Source organism: Caretta caretta, chromosome 8 (genome assembly GCF_965140235.1).
Source record: "Caretta caretta isolate rCarCar2 chromosome 8, rCarCar1.hap1, whole genome shotgun sequence".
Classification (NCBI taxonomy): domain Eukaryota; kingdom Metazoa; phylum Chordata; order Testudines; family Cheloniidae; genus Caretta; species Caretta caretta.
The window spans coordinates 49520933-49548142 of record NC_134213.1 but is presented as its reverse complement, the minus strand read 5'-3'; the positions used below and the strand labels follow the sequence as shown (position 1 = coordinate 49548142).

At 45.3% G+C, this 27210-nt stretch overlaps 1 protein-coding gene across 2 annotated transcripts in view; it reads right to left on the bottom strand.

Moving 5' to 3' along the window:
* The window catches only part of RABGAP1L (RAB GTPase activating protein 1 like), a 551596-nt gene extending 524996 nt beyond the window's left edge, over positions 1–26600 (bottom strand). The window contains exon 1 of one of the 2 annotated variants that reach the window (XM_048861147.2): positions 26483–26600. The gene's annotated coding sequence lies outside the window, so the exon portion shown is untranslated. Of the gene's footprint in view, positions 1–26032; positions 26148–26482 lie in introns of those variants that run through there. The other variant, XM_048861149.2, reaches the window with a different exon arrangement.
* Between the last annotated feature and the right edge of the window lie 610 nt (positions 26601–27210).

The window sequence follows — 27210 nt, the reverse complement described above, 5'->3', positions numbered from 1 at the left end:
ACCTGTCAAGATAAAAAGCCAGTGTTAATGTTTAAAATAGAGACATTCCTTAACGTCTCTTAATGTTTAAAATAGAGACATTCCTCATCTCTCAGGGAACATGGCTTCAGGAACAAGACTGGAAGACATATCACATGATTTAAATGAAATACTAACAAGATTTTAGTTGAGAACTTGGGATGAGGTTTAGGGCTACTTTGTCTTTAAAAACATTAAGAAGGGCCCACCAACAATGGGTGAGCTCAGAGATTTTTCTGGCTGAAGTTATAGCGATAAGAAAGAATCTTCTGGCTTAGGTAAGGCCAAACACAAGTGGCCACTGGTTTGAAGGGTGGACCCACGAGCGCTGCTAAAACTGTGCTGAGGTCCCAAAGAGGTACTGAGTCCTGGATTGGAGGAAAAAGGCAGGTTACTTCTTTAAGAAACATAACCATCACTGGATTGGCACAAACCAATCAAGACTGTTTTGGATCACTGCCAAGTGTGCCCTCAGCAAAATCAGAGGCAGGTCCAAAGATTTCAAATGTAGGAGATACTCTAATACATCTTGGATCTTTGTTTCCAAAGGCTGTACTTTGCAAAAACAGGCTCAGCTGGAAAAATGTTTCTGCTTAGCCAGGTAAGTCGGTCTTGTTGATTGCTTTCTGCTACTGAAAAGGATTTCTTGACCCACTATTGAACACTGTGATGAAGCAGAGCAATGGCCAGCCAACACATCAGGGGTTAAAGAGAGCTTCTGGGCCCAGCAAGCCCTGCCCCATTATACCTTCAGCCAATACCAGCCTGGAAGGAGGAAAAAAGGAAAATGCCTGGCTCAGTTCAGGACTGACTGGCAAAGAGGCAGGAGCTAGCCACCTCTCTAACTGAGGGGAAGGATCACTAACCTGGCCCACCAATGCAGCCATCTGAGAGGAAGCACAGTCTCCCCATCCAAAGGAGACTTTGGAGGAGACCTAGAAGCCTCCAAGCTCCAGAGGCAACTGAGTGGGCAAAGCCCAGAGACACTGTGGGGCTTGGTCTGCCCAACTTGCAGCCACCTGCCTGCAGGAGCCTGGGACCATGATGAGGTGCAGCTCAAGACCCATGAGAAGGACCCTACAGAAGCAGACCTCTCAGCTAAGCGGACTAGAGGAGCCATGCCCCAAACTGAATAGATTGATAGGAAGTAGCCCAGGGCAGTGAATTTAGACACTCTGCCAGGAGGGCTGCCCCTATTCAGGAGTTGACACACACAAGGCCATGGGCTGGGACCTGGTAGAGAGAGACGGCCCGATTCCCCCCTACTTCCCCACCTCCAGCCTTAAAGACTGAGGCCCCACAACCAAGCAGAGGACCAGGAGCCACATACTCTAACCTCTAGACTGTCTGGTCCTCCAGGCCATCCTTTACAATCACATTCTCTCTTCTTGGTTTAGCCAGTCAGAAGCCAGTCTGAAAAGTGGAGGCTGCCCATGCCCAGATGCAAAAGGAAATCCAGAAGAAGAGGCAGGGGTGAGGAGGAGGAACTGAGAGACTGAGGAGAACCGAAAACCAATACTGCCTTGGCCATTCTAGGGCTATAAGGATCAATCTGGTACAATCCTCACTTCAGCTTGTGAAGGACTTACAGAAGAGGAATTGAGGAAATATATACATTAGACCCAGTGTCCATTAAAGGTGTCAGAAAGGGAATATGGGCTGTGCCCTGCTCAAGAACAAATCAAGTGACGTTTTCTGTTCGCTTTTGTTGCGAACAAGTGGATGGAAAGGAGGCATCCCCCTCTGAAAAACGAGTCTCAACACTCTTCTTGAGAAATCATTTGTGACTGAGTGAAAGCCTCCTGCTGAGGAAGTCATCTAGCTGGTTCTGCACTTCAGGTAAGTGTGCAGCCCCAGGTGAAGCGTTTTCCCCAATGCAAAACTCCCAAAAGTTTACTGCCTCGACACAGCAGGGTGCACCAGGCCCCTTCAACCGCCACCTATTCAGATAATACATCGCAATGGCGTTGTCAATGAGAATCTGCACGAAGAGTCCCTTGATATGAAGGAGAAAAGCCTAGCAAGTTTTGTGGATTGTTCAGAGCTCAAGGACATTGATATGAAGATTTGCCTCATGCTGTGATCAGAGGCCTTGAGCCCAAGAACCCTCCATATGAGCACCCCATCTTATTAGGCTATATCTATACTATAGCTTATGTTGGCAGAAAAGTTGTCACTCAGGGGTGGGAATAAACGACCCCCCAGAGCGACGTAAGTGCCAATGTGGACCATGCTATGTTGGCAGGAGAGTTTCTCCTGCTCATGGAGGTGGTTTTGTTATGCCGATGGCAGAGCTCTCTCCTGTCAGCATAAAGCATCTTCACCAGAACCGATGCAGCTGTGCCGCTGCAGCACTGTACATGTAGACATGCCCTTAGAAATTAGTCAGTTACAACTGCCAACTCCCGAGGCTGGGGGAGAACAGAGGACCCCTACACACACATTGCCTGGGTTCATCCACCACCGTACGACCTCAGCACTGTTGGTGTAGTTAGACAAACTTGTCTCAGTGGTGCCTCCTGGGCCAACGGACTAATCTCACCCACATTTGAACCTTGCAAAGACAGTCGGACATACTTGGTTACTTATGTACATGAGGACATACGGCCAACCAACCTCAGATCAGTCCAAGCCACGATGGATCGGTGAGTCCTGAGAGACAGGCACAGGTCGTGAATCACCTGAAATTTCTGCTGATACAGAAACGCAGTTGAACTCATAGAATCGAGCAGGACCCCAAAGAACTCAATTCTCTGAGTAAGAATGAGTGATGTTTTTTATTCAGGATGAGTCCCCCATGACTGAAGAGGGGGATGATGAATTTGATGTGACAATGAACCTGACTCTCAGATGACCCGTGGAGCAACCAGTGGTTGAGGTAAGGGAAGATGTGAATACCCTTTCGCCTTAAGAATGCTGCCACCACTCCCACACATTTGCAGGAGAAAAAAGGAAGATGTTGAGATGCCAAAGGGGAGTACTATATACTGATACTAATGATCCCTTTCAACAAACCTGAGATATTTTCTGTGACCAGGAAGCACCATAATTGGAAATACACATCTCAAAGACTGAGGACAACAACCTAATTATTTTGATCCAGGGAAGGGAGGATCGATGCTAGAGATTCCACATGGTTACCAACATGCTTGATGAATTTGTTGAGAGCACAGAGATTGAGTATGGATTGCAGTCCCCCTTTGGCTTTGGGAATTAAAAGATGGCAGGAGTAAAAACCCTGTCCCTAAAACAGTGGAGTAAACTCCTCTGTAGCTCCCAGGGTAAGCAGTGACTAGATTTCCTGAAGGAAAACAATCTTGTGAGATTGGTCCCTGAAAAAGGGAAATGGAGGGAGAGTGAAGAAAGGGGGAAATTAGCAGAATTCATCTGAATATCCTAGACCCACAATAATTACAATCCACTTGTCTGAGGTTATCATCTGCCAAGTGCTGAGGAAAAGAGCTAGTCTGTTTTCAAGATGAGGATAAGGAATAGGAAGATAGCTGCTAGTTGTGTCGCTGCCCTCAAAGAAGTCAAATGGTTGCTTCTCTGTCACAGGCGGAGACAGAGACAACTGGTTTGAACTGGAGTTAGACAATATCTTCTTTTGAGGTCTGTCTTCTTCTGGAGGTGTCCTGGTCCTTTGAGGGATAGAATGTCAGCCTCTGCTCTTGTTGATAAACGTTGAGAAGGTTTGTATTGGCACTTCTTAGTGAATGGGTTACACGCTCCCAGAGGACAGAGGGTAGCACGGAAGTCTTTAGAAGAATGCAAGACTTCATCTATCTTATCAGAGAATAGCAACTGTCCACCAAAAGTTAAGTCCTCATCTCAATAGAATGTTGAATGTCTAGTGCTATTCCAGAATTGTGTAACCATGATCCCCTTCTTATTGTAGGGGCCATAGCCTAGAAAAGACATCTGCAACATCCAGTGCCATGAAAGTAACATGAAGTCTTTGCCACCAGCCTACCCTCAGTGAGGAAGGCCTGGAACTCATTCCTTGCGTCCTCCGGGAGCTTGTCAAAGAACTTAGCCATCCCTTCCCAGCTGAGGAAATCATATTTTGCCAAGAACACTAGCGTTCACTATCTTCATTTGGAGCGAGGCAGTCAAATAAATTCTCTCTCCTAACAAATCCAGACTTTTCAGCTTTTTCTTTCTAAGTTGCTTTGGACCTCCCCTGCAGCAACCTCTCATTGGAAGCTGTGATGATTGAAGAGCTAGGCATTGGATGTGAATAAAACACATTCAAACCCCTGAGCAGGTACGTCAGAATGCTTATCCACACATTTAGCCTTTGGGGGAAGCAAAGCAGGGGTTAATCATAAAGCCTTCACAAATTGTAATAAGGAGTCATTAATCTGAAGGACAACCCTTTCTGGAGTAGTTATGTGAGTATCTTCCTAGACTAGTTCAGCCTCTATACTCAGAGCTGAAGCCACCCTTCAAAGCAGGTCCTGGTAAGATTTAAAGTCTTCTGGAGGGGAGATGAGGAGTCTGGGACTACTGATCTTCCTGAGGTGGCAGGGAGGGAACTGGGTATAGTCAAGGTTGTCGCACAAGAGAGGTTGTTGCTCTGACAAATGCTCCTCCAGGATTTGTGGTTTGAGAGGATGGACATCCTCCTGCATTCTTGATAGGGAATTCTCTATAGGCTGGTCCCTTTGAGGGTAGGGAGATCTGCTTGCAGATGGGAATCGAGTCCTAACTTTAAGTAAGCAGGAGGCACTCCACAATTCCCAGGAGGGGCACTGCAAGAAATGGCAAGGCATAGGAGAACAGTACATCAGGCGCCAAGATGGTCTGTCCTTTCTATAGGAGTGGAGAGACTCTCTGCAGGGTGCTGCTTAAGGGATTTGCTAGATTTCTTCCACCATGGTGGAGAAGAACTGAAAGACTTTATAGCATAATCTGAGAAGACCTCTATATAGTCTGTGGGCTTGGGTGGAGCCCAACCAGATGGGCCTACAAAGTATATTGACTTGTCCACAAACAAAGAATAAAATGGCCAAGTCAACCCAGGAGCATTGTTGGTACCAGACACATTGCCAAAAAGTTCAGGAAATCACCTCTTATTGGTGCCGAAGACCACAATGGAGTTGGTGTGGGCTCAAAGCAGAGTCTAGGTATCGAGATCCCCAGTGACAAGGTGAAGAATATTCACGGAGCGATAGAGTAGTGCACCTCTACCAAACCTACAGCCTCCTGCCCTGATGATGGTGTCTGTTCCAACTTCATTACCAAGGATGTCAATGGCATCAACCTTAGCCTCAGTGCTGAAAAAGCGGAAGGGCCTAGAACAGCAGTTGGTATTGATAATCCTGGTGACTCCTGAAGTAGGCAACGCCAGAATGGACAAACAGAACAAGTTGATTGTTGCCACATAGGCCTGCGAGGCTGATAGAAACAGTTGTAGCACTGTTGCTTTTGATACCTTAGGTACTGGATTTGACGGCCATCCCCCAAACAGATTGAAGTAAATGGTATAGTACTCGAAATCTCCTGCCCTTGTACCAGGAAGATGTAGGCCAAATGGCCAGCTCCACATTGGGTACCATGGTCTTGCAGATGTCTCAAGGCTGCCTTTGAGGAGGAAGATGATGAATCCCTCCTTTCTTGCAGGTGCCCCGATCTGTCTTGTGGGTCCTTTTTCAAAGTGATTCCCGAGACATAAGACGACACTGGAGCTGGCTCATAATGAATTCCAATACAGTGAAGTGTGAACCACAGTCCCAAGTTTCCAATGTCTTGTAATGTGCAGATCACAGTTTCACACTGAAACACAGCCTATACTAAGGTCCTTTTTGTGGAAAAGTAACTTCACCATAAGACTATCCCACCATATTTGCTTGTATTACAAATTATGATCAAGAGACCTTTCAGCCATGCTACTTTTTCCCCGCAGAACCTGTACTATGTCAACGTCTCATGATTTTGCAGATAGACATTCTAAGCTAAGTCAGATCATCTTAGTTGCTTTACTTACTGCTCTACTATCAAATGAAATACTAATCTGTTCAAACATTTTTTGACTGAACTGACATAGCAGCAGCTTTCTGTAATACAGTGGAGTCGCATCATACACGCATTTAACTTACGCAAATTCAACTATACGCACTCAGCAAAAAAAAAAAAAAAAGAAAGAAAAATAACAGTTTAAATAGTTGCGGGCGATTCCGCCCAGCATTCCACTCAATGAGCGTATGTCCCGGAGTGAGCGTGAGATGGGAGATGTGAATCTGCTGTTCCCTCAGTTGGTCTCAGTTCCCGCATGCCTCTCATAGTGTAAGCATCTCGCCGTGCTGTGTGTGATTCTAGTGTTTAAAGATACATATTTTTCGTACAACATGGCCCCTAAACACAAGCCAACTACTTCATCTGGTGCTCAACCGAAGAAACGGCATTCTGTTCCAACGCTGGAGGTAAAACTGGCTGTGTTAGATTTATTGAGAGACGGTATGTCGGTCTCCAGTGTGGAGCGTAAATATGGGCACAACGAATCTAGCATCCGTGCCATCAAGATTCGAGAGAGAGAAATTCGTCAAGCCGTCGCATCAAGTGCTCCAATAACTGCTAAAGCGACGAGCCAGGTGCGTGATAAGTCTTTAGTGAAGGCCGAAAAGGCATTAAACTTATGGCTGGAAGATATGAACCGTAAAGGTGTGCCTATCGATGGCAATAAGTTGCGAGAAAAGGCTCTTAGCCTCTACGCGCTGTTCAAACCTCCCGCCGAAGAGGGACAGCCTTCTGATGAGAAGGAATTCAATGCCAGCCAAGGTTGACTTAACAGTTTTAGGAACCGCTTCAACCTCAAAAACGTGCAGACTACTGGTGAAGCTGCATCTGCCAATGAAGAGGCAGCAAAAGCCTATCCCGAACAATTAAAGAAAATCATAGAAGAAAAGGGCTATCTTCCGGAACAAGTTTTTAATGCTGACGAGACTGGGCTCTTCTGGAAAAAAAATGCCCAACCACATTTACACTTCGAAATCAGAAAGACAAGCCCCGGCTTCAAAGCAGCTAAAGACCGTGTGACACTGTTTTGTGGCAATGCGGCTGGGCATTTAATAAAGCTAGGCTTGCTCTTCAGGGCCACAAATCCCCGTGCCCTAAAAGGCAAGAACAAAAATCTCCTGCCTGTGTTCTGGCAATGAAATAAAAAAGCTTGGGTGACAGCAGCATTATTTCTGGATTGGTGCCAAAAGTGTTTCAATCCAGTGGTCAAGCGGTACCTCAAAGAGAAAGGACTTGACTTTAAAATGTTGCTTATAGTAGACAATGCTCCTGGCCATCCTGAGGCACCCCGGTGCGCATAACCATGTTGAAGTCATCTTCCCCCACCCCCCCATACCACCTCCATCCTCTCGAGCAAAGCGTGATTTGCTGTTTCAAGGCCACGTACCCCAGGCTTACATTCTCACGGATACGTAGCGCTATGGATGCTGATCCCAATCTTAATGTGATGGAGTGTTGGAAGTCCTTCAACACTGCTGATTGCATCACTTACGTTAAACAGGCAATGGATGCAATCAAGCCTGACACAGTCAATGTATGTTGGTGAAACCTAAAAAAAGAATGTGTGAATGATTTTAAGGGTTTCCCGACCATTGACAAAGAAGTAAAACGCATTATTCAGATGGCCAAGCAAGCAGGTGGTAATGGCTTCGTCGACATCCTTGAGGAAGAAACTGAAGAATTAATTGAGGGCTATAGAGAAACATTAACTAACGAAGAGTTAGAGGAATTGATAAAAATCATCTTCAGAAGACGAAGAAGACAACCACGAACAGGAAGAGCAAGCAAGTTGGAATCTTCATAAATTTGCTTAAGTGTTCCAAGTAGAAAACACGTGAATGATTTAATTTCTGAATACGATCCCTCTATGGAACGAAGCCTCAAAAATCACATGTAGTATTACGGACGATTTGAGACCCTATCAAGAAATGTTCGAGCAGCTCAAGAGACAACAGCGACAGCTGCCGATCACCATGTTTTTCAAGAAAAAAAACCAGCAGCAGATGAGCCTGCACAATCAACTTCTCGAGCTGAACCAGAGCCAACCACTTCATCTATGACTCGCTCTCCATCACCCAAGTTCTCCGTCACCTCCATCTCCTGGATTGACATCAAGCCCTTAGGACCCCTCAATAGCGTTGTCGGGGAAGAGGAAGACTAATCATCGGAGCGTGTACAGCACCCATCTTCATCGTTTCATTGATCATACAGGCACTGTACTAATCATCATAGTCACCATTCATCATCGTTGCATCACCATTGTCTTAGTCGTCGTAGACTAGCAAGAATATCCAGGATGTATGGTGAGTGGTTAGGTTTACTGTTTTCCTTTTTTATTCTTTCATTCTTCCGTCTCTCTCTCTCTCATGTAATTAAAAATAGTGTAAAATTATATTTTGCTTATGTACTCATTATATACTGTAGATTACTGTATACATATTACTGTACAGGCTACACAAAACCATGTACAGTACACTGTACTTTATGGGCGACTTAAGGGATTTTCAAGAGTAATTTTGACTATACACAATTTTCACCTTACGTGCTGACTTTAGAACCTAACCCCCGCGTAAGATGTGACTCCACTGTACTATACAGGAGACCCGGGCTGTATTTCCAGTCCTCAACTCTGACTCCCTAGCCAGCAGGAGCCAATAATTTTTGAAGCAATGCTCTCTGCCCTTCTGTGGCCATGCACAAAAGGAATGAGTTTCTCAACAATAATTGCTCTGGCTAATTGAGTAACAATGGAGGAATCTGAAGGGGAACCCTGTGCAGCCTCCTGCGGCGGGATACCTACCAACTCTCCCCCAGTGATGGAAGAATGGAAAGCAGATGATAAGAGAAAGGCTAAATCTTCAGTATGCCAATAGGAAGGCAAAAAATGCCATTCGGAAGTGAATTGATTATACTTGCAAGCTTGATACAACAAGTACCCATGAAATTAAATACTGCAACTCCCATACCACCAAACTCGATTTTCAACCTTCAAAAAGTAACAGCAACATTTAGAAACTTTTGTTTCTACATCTACTTAATGGCTCCATATGACATTCAAAATATATTTTGAACACGGAAGGCTATCCAAAAAAAGAACATGCCACTGAAATACAGGATTCGTTTCTGCTTGATCCGTCAGTGCTGTACTCACACATATTCATTTCTATAACCAGGAAAAAAGACTTTCTATAGATCTAATTTCCAAAGAAGGGGCCTAGAAATTTTGCAAGCATTTTCACTGGCTTTCTGATTCCAGAATTAACGGTATAAACTCCCTCATGCTTGTGAGATGTTGGGTGCACTTCTTACAGGATTTGCTTTTTTACCCTTATTGTACCTGGATTTAAGTTTTCAGCTAAAATAGGTGGAGATCAGAGTGGATTTAAATCTGATTTTTTTAATTAAATTAATTTTGTTTTTCAAAAAATAAAGTTACTTAAAATTTAATTTGAAGTTTAATAACTGTGTGAAGTCAAACTTACTGTAATCTATTACAATTGTTTAAACTAAAAATTAAATTAAAAACTATCCAACCACTACTTGTTTGCTGCTAGAGTTTTAAAGAAAGTCAAATCAGTGAACTGGTGGTAGTCATTGACTAATCACTTGGAATCACCAATTGTTGAAGTGCTAAACCAGTTTTTGACAGCCTTTTTCAAGGGAAGAGAGAATATTTTCTTTATTTCAGTTCATTCTACAAGTTCAGTTCAACGTTAAGAGATCAATTGGAAGCAGGAAAGCTTGTTTTCCCTCTTCCAATCTATTAATAAAAGCTAGGTGTGAGAGAATGAGATATACTACTTTTAAAGACTTCAAGAACACGGTGACCAGAAACAACCGGTTAAATTCACTAACTACAGATAATTCCTTTTTTAATACATCAGTTGCCTGTTTTGATAAAAAATTTTCTTGTGTATCCTGTACATAAGATTTTATTTAAGAAAATAATTAAAATCCTGGTTTCATGCATTTTTAATTTAATTCTAATGTCCATCCAAACACAGCTCAACACAAATTATGAGCAAAACAAAAAAACCAATTAGTAAATAAGAAATGCACCATTCATCATTTCCTGACATAATAAAAAAATTCTGTGCAAGAATCTGAAAAAAAAGTATGTTGAGCTATTTAATTGCTTGAACATATACAGACCATGTTTCCTCCTGGTTAGCAAAATAAAATAGTACCAAATTTAGCGTAGAGGCTACATTTACTTGACAATCAACATGTTTTAATGGTTATCAACCAATAAGAATTAGCCTCTCTTTATAAAAAATAACTAAAGTACAAATGCACAACAAGAGTGACTTAAATCAATCCATCATGATTCCGGATGCAAATTCAAGTTCTGGAATAAACTAGAAGGTACTATCACTGCCTGTCCTTTACCTTTTCTGTGCATGAACGGAGGATTTTTTCCCCATAAGTACAGCCCATGATCCATTTTGATCAATTTCACGGTCAGAGGATTTTAAAAATCCACAAGTTTATTGACTTCAGATATTTAAATCCAAAATTTCATAATATTGTAACTGTAGGGGTCCTGACCCAACTCTGAAGGCAGAAGTATGCGTGGCATGGTATGGTATTCAGAGTTGCAGCAGTGTTAGTCTGTATCCGCAAAAAGAACAGGAGTACTTGTGGCACCCTAGAGACTAATAAATTTATTAGAGCATAAGCTTTCGTGGGCTACAGCCCACTTCATCGGATGCACAGAATGGAACATATAGTAAGAAGATATTGTGACAAAGTTCCTCCTCTTGCACTTATTGGAGGATTTGCTCGCCTTGGAGCTTCACGGCAGCCCTCAGTTTGGCCGTTTTCATGAACCCACAGTCCAGGATGTGTCTGACCAGGAGTTGAGAGGTTTGGGGGGGAACCCAGGCCCGCCCTCTACTCCGGGTTCCAGCCCAGGGCCCTATGGCATGTAGCTGTCTAGAGTGCCTCCTGGAACAGCTGTGCAACAGCTACAACTCCCTGGAATACTTGCCCATGGCCTCCTCCCAACACCTTCTTTATCCTCAGTCCTCCAACAGTATGTGTTCTCACTCTCAGCTCCAAGCACCTCTCGTTCCCAGCTCCTTACACACGCACCACAAACTGAAGTGAGCTCCTTTTTAAACCCAGGTGCCCTGATTAGCCTGCCTTAATTGATTCTAGCAGCTTCTTGATTGGCTGCAGGTGTTCTAATCAGCCTGTCTTCCTTGTCTCTAGAAGGTTCCTGATCGTTCTGGAACCTTCCGTTACTTTACCCAGGGAAAAGGGACCTACTTAACCTGGGGCTAATATATCTGCCTTCTATTACTCTCCTGTAGCCATCCAGCCCGACCCTGTCACAATATATACACACACACACACACACACACAGATAAGTTGGAAGTTGCCATACAAACTGTGAGAGGCTAATTAGTTAAGCTGAGTTATCAGCAGGAGAAAAAAACTTTTGTAGTGATAATCAAGATGGCCCATTTAGACAGCTGACAAGAAGGTGTGAGGATACTTAACTTAGGGAATCCTAACAGGCAAAAACTTCAGCCTCTCTGGCCACTCAGTAAAAGAAAAGTAAGGGTGGCAATTCTGCAACAGAAAAGATTCAAAAACAGACTCCAACGAGACACTGCTGAGCTTGAATTAATATGCAAACTAGGTACCATTAACTTGGGTTTGAATAGAGACTGGGAGTGGCTGGGTAATTACACATATTGAATTTATTTCCCTACGTTAAGTATCCTCACACCTTCTTGTCAACTGTCTAAATGAGCCATCTTGATTATCACTACAAAAGTTTTTTTCTCCTGCTAATAGCAGCTCATCTTAATTAATTGGCCCCTCAGTTTGTATGGCAACTTCCAACTTATCTGTATGTATATATCTTCTTACTATATGTTCCATTCTATGCATCCAATGAAGTGGGCTGTAGCCCACGAAAGCTTATGTTCTAATAAATTTGTTAGTGTCTAAGGTGCCACAAGCACTCATATTCTTTTTATGGTACGGTATTGTTACCCTTACTTCTGCACTGCTGCTGGCAGGGCACTGCCTTCAGAGCTAGGCATGTGGCCAGCAGCTGCCACTTTCCAGCCATGCAGCTCTGACAGCACAGAAGTAAGGGTGACAATACCACGACCCCCTTACAAAAATCTTGTGCCCACACCACTGCCCCACAACCCTCTTTTGGGTTGGGACTCCCATTTTGAGAAACGCTGGTCTCCCCATGTTTCAGAGTAACAGCCGTGTTAGTCTCTATTCGCAAAAAGGAGTACTTGTGACACCTTAGAGACTAACCAATTTATTTATTTATTATTCATGGTCTCCCCATGAAATCTGCATAGTATAAGATAAAAGTACACAAAAAAGACCAGATTTCATGGTCCATGATGCGTTCTTCACAGACATGAATTTGGTAGGGCACTATCCATAAGCATTAAGTTCATTTTTAAAAGAAGGTAAGCATGGCCTTGTTAACAAGACAACAGAAGGTATGACAACAGCTAGTGTCATTCTATTCAGGAGGTATTCTACCATTCTACAGTATTTTCCACAAAAGGGTGCAGCAGAATCCAAGCTTTCAAGTCAGAAAATTAGGTTACAACCTTATGGATGTAAAAGACTTGTCAACACACAAAAAGTTGCATTGCTTTAAAATCAGTTCAAATTCCATAGCGTATACACAGTTACAACTGCATGGAGGTGCCTTTATAAGAGAAGGGGAATAAACTATACCAGTAGAAGGCATATTCACAACCCAGTATAACTGCATTCATACCAATGTCATTGTACTGGTGCATTTTTTTCAGTCAAAGAATCTCACTACTAACCAAAATAATACTGGGGGGCAGAGATCACTGTGTGTGTAAACCAGGCCAAGACAACCCCGAACATGCGAGCAGAATTTAAGCCAATGCAATGCTGTTTTTCTGTGTATGCAAGCAGCTTGAAATAATAGTTCACACCTCTGAGAACTATCCCATTTATCTCAATGGATTAAGAAGCCTGAAATATAAAGGTAACTTAAATGCTGAATGGGCTCATCCCACAATTACAAAACGTCTCCTCTAACTCCCCAGACACCATACAATTCAACTGCCAAAATCTTTAGGTTTCATCCCTAGAAAATTCTACAAAGCAGTTATGCATCAATAAAAAAAAGCTTCTGGCAGGCTTAAAATGTAGCAGAAACAAATTGAATAGCAAGATAAAGAGCTACAGTACTGATTGTATTATTCTGTTTCACATTTAATTCACTTAAGACCAGCTTGCTGCAGAGTACTTGAGGCCTTGATTATATTTAGAGCATACCAAAGACAAAACACATAGGTATAATAAAGTTTCTACCTGAAATTTTTCCTTTTAGTTGTTACAAAAATAGTTACACTTTGGTTCATATTTCCTATTGGTGGTTTCACCTGTATCTCAGTACAAGCTATGTCACTCATTTTAGACACAAGTTATTGCCTTATCATCCAAACCTGGTGTTTCACTGTTTCTTCCTTACATCATTAATTGCAAATATGTTTTAACAGAGGTTAGAGAAAACCTGACTGATAGTTTAAAAAAACAAAACAAAACACTCCCTCCCTATTTTCCGTATTTTATAGACGCATAGATTTCCAGGCTTCAAGGGACCATTATGATCATTAAGTCTGATCTCGTGCATAACATCAACTGTACAATTTCACCCCGTAATTTTTGAATCAAGTCCATTACTCTGGTTTAACTAAAGCATATATTTTATTGCACACCTCATTCTAGGTCTGAGTCATACCTGGTTGATTTAGACACACATATACCTACCAATGGATCTGTCCTTGTTTGTGAGCCCATAGCAGCATCTATCTCACCAGGGAACACCTACACTATTCCAAGGGGAAAGGAGTACTTGTGGCACCTTAGAGACTAACCAATTTATTTGAGCATGAGCTTTCGTGAGCTACAGCTCACTTCATCGGATGCATACCGTGGAAACTGCAGCAGACTTTATATATACACAGAGAATATGAAACAATACCTCCTCCCACCCCACTGTCCTGCTGGTAATAGCTTATCTAAAGTGATCATCAGGTTGGGCCATTTCCAGCACAAATCCAGGTTTTCTCACCCTCTACCCCCCCACACAAATTCACTCTCCTGCTGGTGATAGCCCATCCAAAGTGACAACTCTTTACACAATGTGCATGATAATCAAGTTGGGCCATTTCTTGCACAAATCCAGGTTCTCTCACCCCCTCACCCCCCTCCCAAAAACCACACACACAAACTCACTATCCTGCTGGTAATAGCTCATCCAAAGTGACCATTCTCCCTACAATGTGCATGATAATTAAGGTGGGCCATTTCCAGCACAAATCCAGGTTTTCTCACATCCCCCCCACCCCCATACACACACAAACTCACTCTCCTGCTGGTAATAGCTCATCCAAACTGACCACTCTCCAAGTTTAAATCCAAGTTAAACCAGAACATCTGGGGGGGGGGAGAGGAAAAAACAAGAGGAAATAGGCTACCTTGCATAATGACTTAGCCACTCCCAGTCTCTATTTAAGCCTAAATTTATAGTATCCAATTTGCAAATGAATTCCAATTCAGCAGTTTCTCGCTGGAGTCTGGATTTGAAGTTTTTTTTGTTTTAAGATAGCGACCTTCATGTCTGTGATTGCGTGACCAGAGAGATTGAAGTGTTCTCCGACTGGTTTATGAATGTTATAATTCTTGACATCTGATTTGTGTCCATTTATTCTTTTACGTAGAGACTGTCCAGTTTGACCAATGTACATGGCAGAGGGGCATTGCTGGCACATGATGGCATATATCACATTGGTGGATGTGCAGGTGAACGAGCCTCTGATAGTGTGGCTGATGTTATTAGGCCCTGTGATGGTGTCCCCTGAATAGATATGTGGGCACAATTGGCAACGGGCTTTGTTGCAAGGATAAGTTCCTGGGTTAGTGGTTCTGTTGTGTGGTATGTGGTTGTTGGTGAGTATTTGCTTCAGGTTGCGGGGCTGTCTGTAGGCAAGGACTGGCCTGTCTCCCAAGATATGTGAGAGTGTTGGGTCATCCTTTAGGATAGGTTGTAGATCCTTAATAATGCATTGGAGGGGTTTTAGTTGGGGGCTGAAGGTGACGGCTAGTGGCGTTCTGTTATTTTCTTTGTTAGGCCTGTCCTGTAGTGGGTAACTTCTGGGAACTCTTCTGGCTCTATCAATCTGTTTCTTTACTTCTGCAGGTGGGTATTGTAGTTGTAAGAAAGCTTGACAGAGATCTTGTAGGTGTTTGTCTCTGTCTGAGGGGTTGGAGCAAATGCGGTTGTATCGCAGAGCTTGGCTGTAGACGATGGATCGTGTGGTGTGGTCAGGGTGAAAGCTGGAGGCATGCAGGTAGGAATAGCAGTCAGTAGGTTTCCGGTATAGGGTGGTGTTTATTTGACCATTGTTTATTAGCACTGTAGTGTCCAGGAAGTGGATCTCTTGTGTGGACTGGACCAGGCTGAGGTTGGTGGTGGGCAACAACCACATACCACACAACAGAACCACTAACCCAGGAACTTATCCTTGCAACAAAGCCCGTTGCCAATTGTGCCCACATATCTATTCAGGGGACACCATCACAGGGCCTAATAACATCAGCCACACTATCAGAGGCTCGTTCACCTGCACATCCACCAATGTGATATATGCCATCATGTGCCAGCAATGCCCCTCTGCCATGTACATTGGTCAAACTGGACAGTCTCTACGTAAAAGAATAAATGGACACAAATCAGATGTCAAGAATTATAACATTCATAAACCAGTCGGAGAACACTTCAATCTCTCTGGTCACGCAATCACAGACATGAAGGTCGCTATCTTAAAACAAAAAAAACTTCAAATCCAGACTCCAGCGAGAAACTGCTGAATTGGAATTCATTTGCAAATTGGATACTATAAATTTAGGCTTAAATAGAGACTGGGAGTGGCTAAGTCATTATGCAAGGTAGCCTATTTCCTCTTGTTTTTTCCTCTCCCCCCCCCCCCCCCAGATGTTCTGGTTTAACTTGGATTTAAACTTGGAGAGTGGTCAGTTTGGATGAGCTATTACCAGCAGGAGAGTGAGTTTGTGTGTGTATGGGGGTGGGGGGGATGTGAGAAAACCTGGATTTGTGCTGGAAATGGCCCACCTTAATTATCATGCACATTGTAGGGAGAATGGTCACTTTGGATGAGCTATTACCAGCAGGAGAGTGAATTTGTGTGGGGGGGTAGAGGGTGAGAAAACCTGGATTTGTGCTGGAAATGGCCCAAGCTGATGATCACTTTAGATAAGCTATTACCAGCAGGACAGTGGGGTGGGAGGAGGTATTGTTTCATATTCTCTGTGTATATATAAAGTCTGCTGCAGTTTCCACGGTATGCATCCGATGAAGTGAGCTGTAGCTCACGAAAGCTTATGCTCAAATAAATTGGTTAGTCTCTAAGGTGCCACAAGTACTCCTTTTCTTTTTGTGAATACAGACTAACAGGGCTGTTACTCTGAAACCTATTCCAAGGGGGTATTTCTCTCTTATTTCTGGTCACAGGTAACAGCCATTGTTCACATGCTACCTTGAACGTCCTCAGGTAGACTTCTTATGTGGATTGGAGCCTTCCAAGATCCATTGTCCGTTAAGTGTTTCTTGATTGGGCACTTAACTTGCAAATTCCTTTCTAAAGAAGCTGCCCAAATGACTTACTAAGGCTATTTAAAATCAAACTAGTGCACAGCCAATATTCATAACTTCAAACACAAGAATGATACATGCATACAAATAGGATGAATATGTTCAGTAGATCATAACCTTTGCAGAGATGTATTACATGGCATACATAGCATAAAAGATATTCCAGTTGTGTCATACTTATATTAATAAATATATTTCCATAAAGCATTATGGGGTGCAACGTCACAGTGGGCTCTTGGGTGGGGCTGGAAATGAGGAGTTTGGGGTGTAGGAGAATGCTGTGGGCTGGCTGGGACCGAGGGATTCGGAGGATGGGAGGGGGATCAGGGCTGGGGCAGGGTGTTGGGGTGCAGGCTCTAGCTGAGGATGAGGGGTTTGGGCTGCAGGAGGGTGCTGCAGGCTGGGATCAAGGGGTTCAGTGGGCGGAAGGGGGATCATGGCTGGGGCAGGGGGTTGGGGCACAGGGGGGAGGCTCAGGGATACAGGCTCTGGACGGCGCTTACCTCAAGCAGCTCCTGGAAGCAGCAGCAAGTCCCTTCTCTGGCTCCTATGAAGAGGTGAAGCAAGGTGGCTCTGCACGCTGCCCCATCTGCAGGCACCGCCCCTGCAGCTCCCACTGGAGTACCAGAGGTGGGCACTGGAGTGCATAGGAGCCGAATGCTGGGAGCCACGTTGAGCGGCCCCTGACCCTGCTCCCTGGCTGGAGTGCCGGAGTGGGAAAAGTCCCAGACCCTGCTCCCTAGCGGGAACTTGAGGGCCTGTTTAAAATGGCTGGCGGGCCAAATCCGGCCTGCGGGCCGTAGTTTGCCCACCTCTGCTTTAGGATATATAAAGGAGGCAGGGTAGATTTAAATTGCTTTGATTTAAATCAATCACTAATTTTAATCATAATTTCAAGAAGAAAGCAGGAAACTTTCATTAAAATGATTTAAATTATGTCTTGCATTTAATATTTTTTAGTTATTTTCCTAAAGAAAAGATGATTCTCACTGGTTGGTAACCATTAAAACACGGTGATTTACAACTAAAATATAGCCTTCACACTAAATTTGGTACTATTTTTTGATAACCAGGAAGATACATTTTATCTGTACACATTTATTTAAGCAATTATATAGCTTAACTTACATTTATTCAGATTCTAACATTTTTATGTTAGAAACTTGTAAATGTATTTCTTCTTTCTAGATTACAAGTAGTTTCCTGGAGCGACAAAGTAGATGAGATAATATCTTTTATTGGACCATTTTCTGCTAGTGAGAGTTGGGCCAGTAAAAGCTATTACCTCATCCACTTTGTCTGTCCAATATCTTGGGACCGACACGGCTACAACAACACTGCATACAATTAATTTACTTGTGATTTGTGTCCAGACTGAGTGGTTATTTGACACTACTGAGGACACTAGTCAACTTTGTTACAGGAGCCTCTATTAATAGGAGTTTGAGAAGGCCATCCTGATCCTTTTCCTAGAGTGAAGGAGAAAGAGAGAGCACTGGTTGGGACCATGCTCTTCATTATACCTCATAGACACTGAGCAGAGTCATCCCTGCGTCTTGGAATGCCAAAGTTACCACTAAGTCAAAAGCTAGCTTTCTTACCAGTATCAGCCATGAGCCCCATGGCCTAACAGCTACAAAGAAGAAGGGGCAACACAATGGGAATGAAGTCAAAATGAAGTCCGTATTTGCGGAAACAAGGCTGAGAACAGAAGAACAACCCAAGACTACAGTACCTGCAACAGTGGAAAATAAAAATATTTTTTAAATTAAGAAAACTTAGTAAATACTAAACATCTTAGGAGATGGAAGAAAGCACATAGGTCACCACCAAGAAGGAAGAGTGGCATTTGGGAAAACACCTTTTTGAGTATGTCTACACTGGAATAAAAGACCCACAGCATGGGCATAGCTAGCTTGGGTTTGAGGGCCTTGGGCTCAATGGCGGAAAATTGCTGTGTAGACGTTTGGGCTGAGGCCGGAGCCTGGGCTCTGCGGTCCTCACTGCTTACAAGCATTTGAGAAAGAGACTTTTTTGTATTCTTGGGCTCAAATGTGTACATTAAAAAGCAAGCGTACATGCCCCAGGGGGGGCTACCAGCTAGACTACTTAAGACTTGCTAATATCTTTCAAGAACAAAGACCTACACAGGCAAAAAAGGGAATAAAAGTGGAAGACACAGATTCACAAGTGATGTGTTACTAAACAAATGCCAATGAAGCACAGGTTGAATTATACCATCACCAGAAAAGAAAGGAAACTAATGGTGTTTCGATAGTCAATGGAATTAACATGTTCCAAATATCATAATTACATAAGGATGTTATGTGTAAGTTGTCTAACATGTCATAAACATCAAACAACCAGACCACGGGCTGGATCTGTTCCACTTTGTGTATTTATATGGCCCACATAGAATATTCAAATTCTGCAAAATCTGAGTTTTCAGTAAAAACAAAGGTTCTTGCCCTACCAGTTGCAAAGATAACCTTTCAATCATGAACTAAGAATAGCTACTCTGAAACCTAAGAGTAGCTGATGTACTGTTCTCTTCCTGAATCTGCAGACAGGCTGAAACAATGACTGAGAATTCCCGTGCCGTATTAATCTCATTAGAATCTTAGCCCTGGTCTACACTAGGACTTTAGGTTGAAATTAGCAGCATTAAATCGATGTAAACCTGCACCCGTGCACACGATGAAGCCCTTGATTTCGAGTCAAAGGGCTCTTAAAATCGATTTCCGTACTCCACCCCTGACAAGTGGATTAGCGCTTAAATCGGCCTTGCCGGCTCGAATTTGGGGTACTGTGGACACAAGTCGACGGTATTGGCCTCCGGGAGCTATCCCAGAGTGCTCCATTGTGAGCGCTCTGGACAGCACTCTCAACTCAGATGCACTGGCCAGGTAGACAGGAAAAGAACCGCGAACTTTTGAATCTCATTTCCTGTTTGGCCAGCATGGCAAGCTGCAGGTGACCATGCAGAGCTCATCAGCACAGGTGACCATGATGGAGGCCCAGAATCGCAAAAGAGCTCCAGCATGGACCGAACGGGAGGTACGGGATCTGATCACTGTATGGGGAGAGGAATCGGTGCTATCAGAACTCCGTTCCAGTTTTCGAAATGCCAAAACCTTTGTCAAAATCTCCCAGGGCATGAAGGACAGAGGCCATAACAGGGACCCGAAGCAGTGCCGCGTGAAACTGAAGGAGCTGAGGCAAGCCTACCAGAAAACCAGAGGGGCGAACGGCCACTCCGGGTCAGAGCCCCAAACATGCCGCTTCTCTGAGGAGCTGCATGCCATTTTAGGGGGTTCAGCCACCACTACCCCAGCCGTGTTGTTTGACTCCTTCAATGGAGATGGATGCAACACGGAAGCAGGTTTTGGGGACGAAGAAGAAGAAGAAGATGATGAGGTTGTAGATAGCTCACAGCAAGCAACTGGAGAAACCGGTTTTCCCGACAGCCAGGAACTGTTTCTCACCCTGGACCTGGAGCCAGTACCCCCCGAACCCACCCAAGGCTGCCTCCTGGACCCGGCAGGCAGAGAAGGGACCTCCGGTGAGTGTACCTTTTAAAATATTATACATGGTTTAAAAGGAAGTATGTGAAAGGATTAATTTGCCCTGGCATTCGCGGCTCTCCTGGATGTACTCCCAAAGCCTTTGCAAAAGGTTTCTGGGGAGGGCAGCCTTATTGCATCCTTCATGGTAGGACACTTTACCACTCCAGGCCAGTAACACGTACTCCGGAATCATTGTACAACAAAGCATTGCAGTGTATGTTTGCTGGCGTTCAAACAACATCCGTTCTTTATCTCTCTGTGTTATCCTCAGGAGAGTGAGATATCATTCATGGTCACCTGGTTGAAATAGGGTGCTTTTTTTCAGGGGACACTCAGAGGAGCCCGTTCCTGCTGAGCTGTTTGCCTGTGGCTGAACAGAAATGTTCCCCGCTGTTAGCCACGGGGAGGGGGGAAGGTTGAGGGGGTAGCCATGTGGTGGGGGGAGGCAAAATGCGACCTTGTAACGAAAGCACATGTGCTATGTATGTAATGTTAACAGCAAGGTTTATCCTGAAAGACTGTAGCCACTGTTTTATAAAATGTGTCTTTTTAAATACCGCTGCCCTTTTTTCTTCTTCACCAGCTGCATGTGTTTCAATGATCACAGGATCTTCTCCTTCCCAGAGGCTAGTGAAGATTAGAAAGAAAAAAAAAAAAACGCACTCATGATGAAATGTTCTCTGAGCTCATGCTGTCCTCCCGCACTGACAGAGCACAGACAAATGCGTGGAGGCAAATAACGTCAGAGTGCAGGAAAGCACAAAATGACCGGGAGGAGAGGTGGCGGGGTGAAGACAGGGTTGAAGCTCAAATGTGGCGGCAGCGTGATGAGAGGAGGCAGGATTCAATGCTGAGGCTGCTGGAGGACCAAACCAGTATGCTCCAGTGTATGGTTGAGCTGCAGCAAAGGCAGCTGGAGCACAGACTGCCACTACAGCCCCTGTGTAACCAACCGCCCTCCTCCCCAAGTTCCTTAGCCTCCACACGCCCAAGAACGTGGTGGGGGAGGCCACCAGCCACTCCGCCACAGAGGATTGCCCAAAAAAAAGAAGGCTGGCATTCAATAAATTTTAAAGTTGGAAACTTTTAAAGTGCTGTGTGGCATTTTCCTTCCCTCCTCCACCACCCCTCCTGGGCTACCGTGGTAGTCGTCCCCCTATTTGTGTGATGAATGTGTGATGAATTAATAAAGAATGCATGAATGTGAAGCAACAATGACTTTATTGCCTCTGCAAGCAATGATTAAAGGGAGGAGGGGAGGGTGGTTAGCTTGCAGGGAAGTAGAGTGAACCGAGGGGCGGGGGGTTTCATCAAGGAGAAACAAAGAACTTTCATGACTGGCCAGGCTATGGTGTGAAACTGGTTTTCAAAGCTTCTCTGATGCGTACCGCGCCCTCCTGTGCTTTTCCAACCGTCCTGGTGTCCGGCTGCGCGTAACCAGCAGCCAGGCGATTTGCCTCAACCTCCCACCCCAACATAAACGTCTCCCCCTTACTCTCACAGATATTGTGGAGCACACAGCAAGCAGTAATAACAGTGGGAATATTGGTTTCGCTGAGGTCTAAGCGAGTCAGTAAACTGCACCAGCGCGCCTTTAAACATCCAAATGCACATTCTACCACCATTCTGCACTTGCTCAGCCTGTAGTTGAACAGCTCCTGACTACTGTCCAGGCTGCCTGTGTACGGCTTCATGAGCCATGGCATTAAGGGGTAGGCTGGGTCCCCAAGGATACATATAGGCATTTCAACATCCCCAACAGTTATTTTCTGGTCTGGGAATAAAGTCCCTTCCTGCAGCTTTTGAAACAGACCAGAGTTCCTGAAGATGCGAGCGTCATGTACCTTTCCCGGCCATCCCACATTGAAGTTGGTGAAACGTCCCTTGTGATCCACCAGAGCTTGCAGCATTATCAAAAAGTACCCCTTGCGGTTTATGTACTTGGCGGCTTGGTGCTCCGGTGCCAAGATAGGGATATGGGTTCTGTCTATGGCCCCACTACAGTTAGGGAATCCCATTGCAGCAAAGCCATCCACTATGACCTGCACATTTCCCAGGGTCACTACCCTTGATATCAGCAGATCTTTGATTGCGTGGGCTACTTGCATCACAGCAGCCCCCACAGTAGATTTGCCCACTCCAAATTGATTCCCAACTGACAGGTAGCTGTCTGGCGTTGCAAGCTTCCACAGGGCTATCGCCACTCGCTTCTCAACTGTGAGGGCTGCTCTCATCTTGGTATTCATGCGCCTCAGGGCAGGGGAAAGCAAGTCACAAAGTTCCATGAAAGTGCCCTTACGCATGCGAAAGTTTCGCAGCCACTGGGAATCGTCCCAGACCTGCAACACTGTGCGGTCCCACCAGTCTGTGCTTGTTTCCTGAGCCCAGAATCGGCGTTCCACAGCATGAACCTGCCCCATTAGCACCATGATGCATGCATTGGCAGGGCCCATGCTTTCAGAGAAATCTGTGTCCATGTCCTGATCACTCACGTGACTGCGCTGACGTCGCCTCCTCGCCCGGTATCGCTCTGCCAGGTTCTGGTGCTGCATATACTGCTATATAATGCGTGTGGTGTTTAATGCCTAATTGCCAAAGTGAGCTGAGCGGCCTCCATGCTTGCTTTGGTGTGGCGTCCGCACAGAAAAAAGGTGCGGAACGATTGTCTGCCGTTGCTCTGATGGAGGGAGGGGCGACTGATGACAGGGATTACAGGGTTGGCTTCAGGGAGCTAAAATCAACAAAGGGGGTGTCTTTACATCAAGGAGTATTTCAGGCAGGACTTCACGGAGGGTTCCAATAAGAAATGGTGCACCTAAGTTATTGTTCTTATTGGAACAAGGAGGTTAGCCTGGCCTCTGATTGATACATGGCTAGATTTACCTCGCTGCACCTTCTCTGTGAGTGACTGCAGTGTGACCTAGAGGAATGAGTCCCCTAGACAGGGGAGGGGGGGAAGCAAATGAGTACAAAACAAATCTGGTCTATTTCTTGTTTTGATCCACTCCATCTATCTTTTACATCTTTGGCTGGCAGCAGACGGTGCAGAAGGACTGCATGCCATCCACATCTCATGGCTGCTCGGCAGAAGATGGTACAATACGACTGCTAGCCATCCTCATCTCTTGCCTGCCTGGCAGAAGATGGTGCAGTACGACTGCTAGCAATCCATATCGTCTGCCTGCTCACCATAAGACGGTTCAATAGGACTGACTGCAGGACTAAAGAGAATGACCTGGTCAAGTCACTCCAAATTTAGTCCCTGCACCCATGTCTGCCCAGGCCCTCCTAGCCGACGTGGCCAGGAGCACCTTGGACATGACGATGATGGCTACCAGTCGTATTGCACCGTCTGCTGCCAAAAGGCAATGGGATGCTGCTACTGTGTAGCAATGCAGTACCGCGTCTGCCAGCACCCAGGGGACATACGGTGACGGTTACCTGAGCAGGCTCCATGCTTGCCGTGGTATGGCGTCTGCATGGGTAACTCAGGAAAAAAGGCAAGAAACAATTGTCTGCCCTTGCTTTCACGGAGGGAGGGAGGGAACGGAGGCCTGACGATACGTATCCAGAACCACCGGCGACAATGTTTTAGCCCCATCAGGCATTGGGATCTCAACCCAGAATTCCAATGGGCAGCGGAGACTGCGGGAACTGTGGGATAGCTACCCACAATGCAACACTCGCCTCGGTACTGTGGAAGCACTCCGCCGAGTTAATGCACTTAGAGCATTTTCTGTGGGGACACACACACTCGAATATATAAAACTGATTTCTAAAAAAAACGACTTCTATAAATTTGACCTAATTCCATAGTGTAGACATACCCTTAATAATATAAAGCCTAATGATAACACTTTATATTTCATAGACTGATTCATAAAGACAGGAAACTTGAAGCAAAAATACTATAGGGAAGGAGAGGAACAAGGGGCAGAAATACAGGTGACCATAAATGCAAGTAAATTTTCCCACCCTGTAATGCTGAAAGCGAAAATAAGGAACTAATAGTGATGGTAAGTAAAAGTTTGGTAACAAAATGAAAAACATACTGTACCCTTGATCTTTATGCAAGCCTCTTATTGACATCACTGGAGGCTTCAGTGCAGACATGGGTTGTATGTGGCCCACACCTTAGCACATGAACCAAAATTTAAAGTTGAATTCAGCCCTCTAAACAAAATGAGGCTCAGTATTCCACCATATCTCTATGAAAATTACAGTTAAATACTTCCATCAGTTCTTCAGATTTAGCTTCACCTTTTAGAAACACTATTCAGACCGTTCTGTGCTAACAAGTCAGTCAGTATTCCAGGCCCAATCAAGTTCAAACTGCACATTTACCTCATACCAGTATCATTTGATGTTTAATTATGTCAGATGTACCATACAATCCAAAAGTGCTGCACAAACAATGTTGGCCCCAGTCCTACAGAGATTTATACATGTGCTTAACTTTTGAAGACGACTCACAATGTATCACGGTGAGTACATGTACACGGGAAGCCTGCAGAATTGGGGCATTAACCTTAAAATCACCAATTCCAAAACTTCAATATGTGCAGATGTCTTAAAAAAGGCAAAAAGTTATATTTTGAAAATCCGGTTTCAGAGTAACAGCCATGTTAGTCTGTATTCGCAAAAAAAAAAGGAGTACTTGTGGCACCTTAGAGACTAACCAATTTATTTGAGCATAAGCTTTCGTGAGCTACAGCTCACTTCATCGGATGCTTATGCTCAAATAAATTGGTTAGTCTCTAAGGTGCCACAAGTACTCATTTTCTTTTTGAAAATCCATTTGTACACGGCCGCTTTGTTACACTTTGTTGATGGCTTTACATACAGGATAAAGTGAATTTTAAGTCCCCAAAACATGCAAGCACGTTGACATACAGAACTTGGGAGTTTCCTTAAGTCAAGTGAACACTTCAGTGGGGTAACATGGGTTTGCGGAGAACAGAATTTGTTGCTTTCTATCCTAACAGGCAGGAAGTTTGTGAAAGAGGTAGGGGGTGCAGCTGCTCTTTACCAAAGTGGGATTTGGCATCATGTCATCAATATCATCATGAAGCTGGCTAAAGCTTGAAAATGAAAACATGAGAAATGTTTCTACACAGGCTTCTTTTAAACAGAAGGTTTTTTTTCTCGTTGTTGGTTTTATTTTTTTAAAGCGGCTGGTACTTTATATCTATAGCTCAAAACACAAAAACATTCAAAATCCCTTGCTAAGAAAAATTATATGAGATGTAATTAACATACAACAAAATCAAATGCAAACAGCCCAGCCCTGAACCCTTGACAGTGAGATTGAAGTAATTGCCACACTTTAGAAACATACAGTAGAGCAGACGTGCAAAGTCTCACTCCTTCAGAGAGCGACTCCCTCATTTGGGATTACGTTTTAAGGAGTTTTTAAAGTGTCTCCATGTGCATGAAGGGTTTTGCTGTGTGTATCAAGTAAGTGTTTGTGCTCCTCAGACACACAGACAGATGCAGACTGCTGCTTTGCTAGTTTTAGACTTGGGAAGTGACTTCGCTTTTCCTATGAGGAGAAGAGAGGAACTCTTCCACCGAATCCCCCCTTCCCAGCTCAAAGGGCGAGCAACTTTACCATTACACGCCAGCTTCATAACACATACACACACACCCCCGCAAAGCTGCACTAACCCAAGGACCGCTGGAGTGCAGGGAAGCACGCACACACACACACACACACACACACACGAAATACCTGGACACGGAGCAGGACGACACAGCAACTCCCGCACCAAAACACACACACACCTCGCGTCTCCTCCTCCTCCTTTCGGGGCAGGGGAGGCGCAGCCGGCGACTCTGAGAGGACCGGGGGGGGGGGGCAAACACCGAGGCAGCAGCAATGTCGGCAGGTCACAGCTAGTGCCGCCCCCTGGCAGGAGAAGCCACCCGAGGTCACGAGGACCTGTCACAGGCTCAGGCCGCCCACCCAGGGCAGGGCAAAGCGAGACTAAAGACTCGCGGACCTGAAAGAAAGCAGCTCCCTCCCCTTTCCGGGCACCAGCGGACCCAAAAGAGAACCGCTCGCCCCCCCCCCCGGTGAAGAGGGGCGAGGTACCGCCTCCTCCCGTCCGCACACAGGGGGCAGCCCAGGCACAGCGCAGGAGCGGGACCTCGAGACGTTGTTCCCCTTCCCCTCGCTCACCAGTCGCAGAACTCTGCGTGCCCGGCCCGGCCCGTTCCGGCTTCACTCCAACCCCGGCGCTCCGAGAAGTGGGGGGGAGGGAGCGAGCAGGAGGGGAGGAGCGGGGGGAGGGCCGGGAGTCGCGCAGCCGCGCTGAGGTTCGAGAGGACGGCGAGCATTCCAACAGCGGAGCGCGCGCGCGGGTCCAAGAGACGCAGGCCAAGCGGCCGTCGAGGGCGGTCTTTGGAAAAGGCGGTGTGAGGGCGCCCCCAGCGGCTATTGTTGCCTCTTGCTCGTTGGTGCGCGCGCGGCGATCTACGGCCTTCTGACCGAGGGGCCTGCCGCGCGTGCCCCGTCAGTCATTGGCGGTTCAGGGCAGCCGCGTGCCCTACTGCGCGGACTGCTCTCGCGTATGAAGGGGGCGCTGTGGGTTGCTCGTCAGGGAGAGCCGCTGAAGCCCCGGATTTTCCAGGGTGGCGGTTAGGCACCTAAAATAACTGGTCTGAGCTGAGCTTTGCAAGGGGGGTAGCCGCACGTCTCCTGAGGAGCGGCTCTGCCAGCTCAGCCCCTTGCCCCCAGGGGGCGGCTAGCTGCCTTAGTGTGGCTAATTATGTTGGTGCCTAGCTTCAGGAAATTGAAAACGTTGCCGTTTGTGGCTGCTTGCTGACACGCGTTGCTGCGTGGCAGGAGTAACTACCAACCACAGAGGTCAGAAAATCCAGAGTCAGCCCCTCTCCTCCGAAAAAAAC